The sequence below is a fragment of the Haematobia irritans genome, chromosome 2 (genome assembly GCF_050003625.1).
Source record: "Haematobia irritans isolate KBUSLIRL chromosome 2, ASM5000362v1, whole genome shotgun sequence".
Lineage (NCBI taxonomy): Eukaryota > Metazoa > Arthropoda > Insecta > Diptera > Muscidae > Haematobia > Haematobia irritans.
In genome coordinates this window covers 35,491,329-35,494,759 of record NC_134398.1, presented here as the reverse complement: position 1 = coordinate 35,494,759, position 3,431 = coordinate 35,491,329, and the positions used below count along the sequence as shown (strand labels likewise).

General features: G+C 27.7%; 1 long non-coding RNA gene across 1 annotated transcript; it reads right to left on the bottom strand.

Annotated features, from left to right (window-relative positions):
* Positions 1-2,226: 2,226 nt before the first annotated feature.
* LOC142223515 (uncharacterized) lies at positions 2,227-2,923 on the bottom strand. Its single transcript, XR_012718765.1, has 4 exons — positions 2,887-2,923; positions 2,624-2,676; positions 2,445-2,532; positions 2,227-2,273 (listed from the first exon to the last, which is right to left on the bottom strand). It is a non-coding gene; the product is annotated as an uncharacterized LOC142223515 (long non-coding RNA).
* Positions 2,924-3,431: the final 508 nt, after the last annotated feature.

The window sequence follows — 3,431 nt, the reverse complement described above, 5'->3', positions numbered from 1 at the left end:
GTTTAGAAGAAGTTTCTACGCAATCCATGATGGAGGGTACATAAGCCGGCCGTATATACTTGTTTTTAAATCTTTTTATTTAGTAGTTACTACACTGAAAAAACAGTGAACCCTTTTCCATTGCAAAATGAACTAAACTGTAGTAATATTGACCATGATTTAGCCCTTAAGATTTTTTTCAACTTGTCTAGTTTATAATTTTCTTAAATTTTAGTTCATCTATAACATTGTAGTTTAGTTCATTTTTACAACACCATAAGATTTATATACACCTACCAAGTTAAAAAGTCAGTATTATTTTGGTTTACTTGCTTATTTTGTGGGAAACCCGATAATAAAAATTGGTTAACAGTCTCTTTAAAATGTCGACGACTAGACTATTTTTAAATCAATCATTCCACAGTATAGAGAAATTAAATAATTAAAGGAACAACAAACCGTTTTACTATTATGAGAATTTTCATACATTAAAATTAAACTATCTTTTAGCAAAAGTACTTTATTATAAAAACTTATGATGAAAGTTCTTAATACAATGTTTTTTGTGAATAAAAATTATGACCACTGGAAAAGAGAGTAGTTCATTTGAACCCACTGTTTGGACATTTTGACTTATCCTTTTTTTATTCATCGTAGGTAATTTTTTCACATATCTTGCTGGAAAAATGGAAACAATAATGAAAATTGTTAAAAATTAATACCATGTAATGAAATATAATTTTTAATTCTTCATTTTAGCTTGTAACTTACCATATTTGGGGCATTTTATCAAATGGTGTAAGGAATTCAACTTTTCTTTGGAAAACGTATCTCATACACTGTTAGAAAAATATGTTTTTCATATGTTCCGATATAAACAAAATGTGTGTTCGGGCACAATTTTTAAACACAATATATTTAAGTGCAAACATGTAATGTTCCTAAACTAACACAAAATGTTTGGGACACATATGTTAATATGTTCGAATATATTATGTTTGGGGCATGAATGTTTCATAAAAATAATATGCGTGAATGTAAACATATATAAATTTACAAATTTCGAGTAAACATATATATGTTGTGATACTTTATTCAGAGAGCGACAGAGTCTCTCTTAGTATAGAGAAAGAAATAGAGATGGAAACCGGGAGGGTTGAATAAAAAGATATCAACATAACACAGCGAGAGAATGAAATGAGAGCAATTTCTGTGAAACCGCTTGTATGTTGTTTCGGAAAACTGTTTTATAATATGGCCAAAAATTTGGTATGCTTAAGTCTAAATATTATTTAATTTGAATAGTAGATTGAGTATTCGGAATAAAGAGAATAGACATTCGGAACCAAGAAAACAGACATTTGAAAAAAAAACAGCGTATTTGTATTACAGAAAAAGATGCGAAGAACTCAAAAATTTCGTGGAAGTTAAAAATATGTGAGGGAATGAACACAATCTTCTTTGGGGAATTCTTCCAAGCATATACTATTTTTGGACTCAAAATGCTTCCAAACATATAATATGCTCACATAAAACAAACATATTAATGTTTCGGCGGTATCCAGTAATATATGTGCTTCCTGCAAAATATGTTTGGAACATATGTTAGAGAAGCGATTTTTTTTGAGGGTGTAAAATTGGTACCTGAAACAATTAGAGAAATAATGAAGTATTCTAAATAAACTCATAAAACGGTGTTGTTATCGATGTGAAGGATATAATAAAATAAATATTCTAGTTGAAAGAAAGCCAAAGTTTTAATATAAAACTTACCAATTCTCTATTAAATTGTACGCTGAGGGGAAATATAAAAAGTTGTCCAAATTTATTTGGGTTACTCGAAATTAAACATTAAATAAAATTATTAAATAACTTTTCAAAAAATCTAATGAAAAAAATAATAATATGCATAAAAAACCAAATATTCTTGATATTCCTAGACAGTCATCAAAATGACGACACGTAATTTCATTTTCGATTTGAAATGCATTTTAGTCTATTGGGAAATGGTAAATTTAAGTTATACTAATTCGACCGTTTTATGAATTTTTGTTTTATACTACTTAAAACCAAATTGAATAAGAAAATAAATGCAAGTTTGGTTCACTTTTTCGCTCACGATGAAAATTATATCGTCTTGAAATCAGCCGTAGTCAAAATGACGAAGGATGACGTTAATGTACAAAAAATAAGGATGGCTGTCCAGGGTTAAAAGTTAAAGAAAACTTACCAATTCACTATTAAATTACAGGCAAAGGAGTACTAAAAATTTGTCAAAATTTTAAGGGGTTATTCTGAAATTAAATATTTATTTTTACATTAAAAATATTACATTAGTTTTAAAAAAAATTAATTAAAAAAATACTAAAATAAGGTATTAAAAACCTGTAATTTTGATGATTAAAAGGTCATAAAAACGTAAATATTCTAGTTGAAAGAAAGCCAATTTTTAAAAGAAAACTTACCAATTCTCTACCTTTTTAAATTTGTTTGAATCCGTCTGGAGTTGCTCTGAAATTAAATATCGCTTTTACAACAAAGAAAAACATTAAACTGGTTTCCAAAAAAAGAAAATAATTAACAAATAATAATATACATAAAAAATATTCTTTTCAAAAGAAAGCCATATTAAAAAAATACTTACCAATTTATGAATAAACTATACGCTGAGATATTACAAAAATTTTCCAAATTCATCTGGAATTGAATATTAATTTTTTACATTGAATAATGAAAATTTCAATACACTTTCAATTTCAACATATTTTACTAAATATTCTTAATAACTTTTTTCTAAACTACCGATAAAATATTAATAACTTTCATTTAAAAGGTTTAATAAACAAACACCAATATATGTCTCAAAAATCCAAAATATTCCATGCCTTATACTCCCTTGTTGCATACCTACTTAAAAGATGCAACAGCCCACGCCAACGCCAACTATACAACTGAAGCATGCCAAACAAAACCAAGCAAAGCCAAAACATTCCTACAACAACAAAAACACATGTGCCTTTATTGAAAACAACACCTCATCCAGCCAAAAACCATCAACGAATAACAAACACACACACACACAAGCCACTAAATGAACAAAAATAAAAACAACCCCACGCTCATGTATACACAACAAAACTCAAGTAACATCATCTTTACAATAATCACATTCCACTATTCCGATAAAGATCTCTGTACTATGCATTAGTTCATCGCATCTGCTGGCAATTTACTCTAAGAATAATATTCGTAAACGCACACCAGTTTATGAGCGATGAAACGTTTAACTTAAAATTTGCAAAATTTTCATGAAATGTTATCTACCATTTTTGACGAAAATGTCTATAAATTTAATTACATGTGAACTAAAAATATTTCATTGTGTAATTTTTTACCAACAATTATTAACTATAGGAATAGTCAGTAAGAAATTGCTATCCACTTTCAAGTTC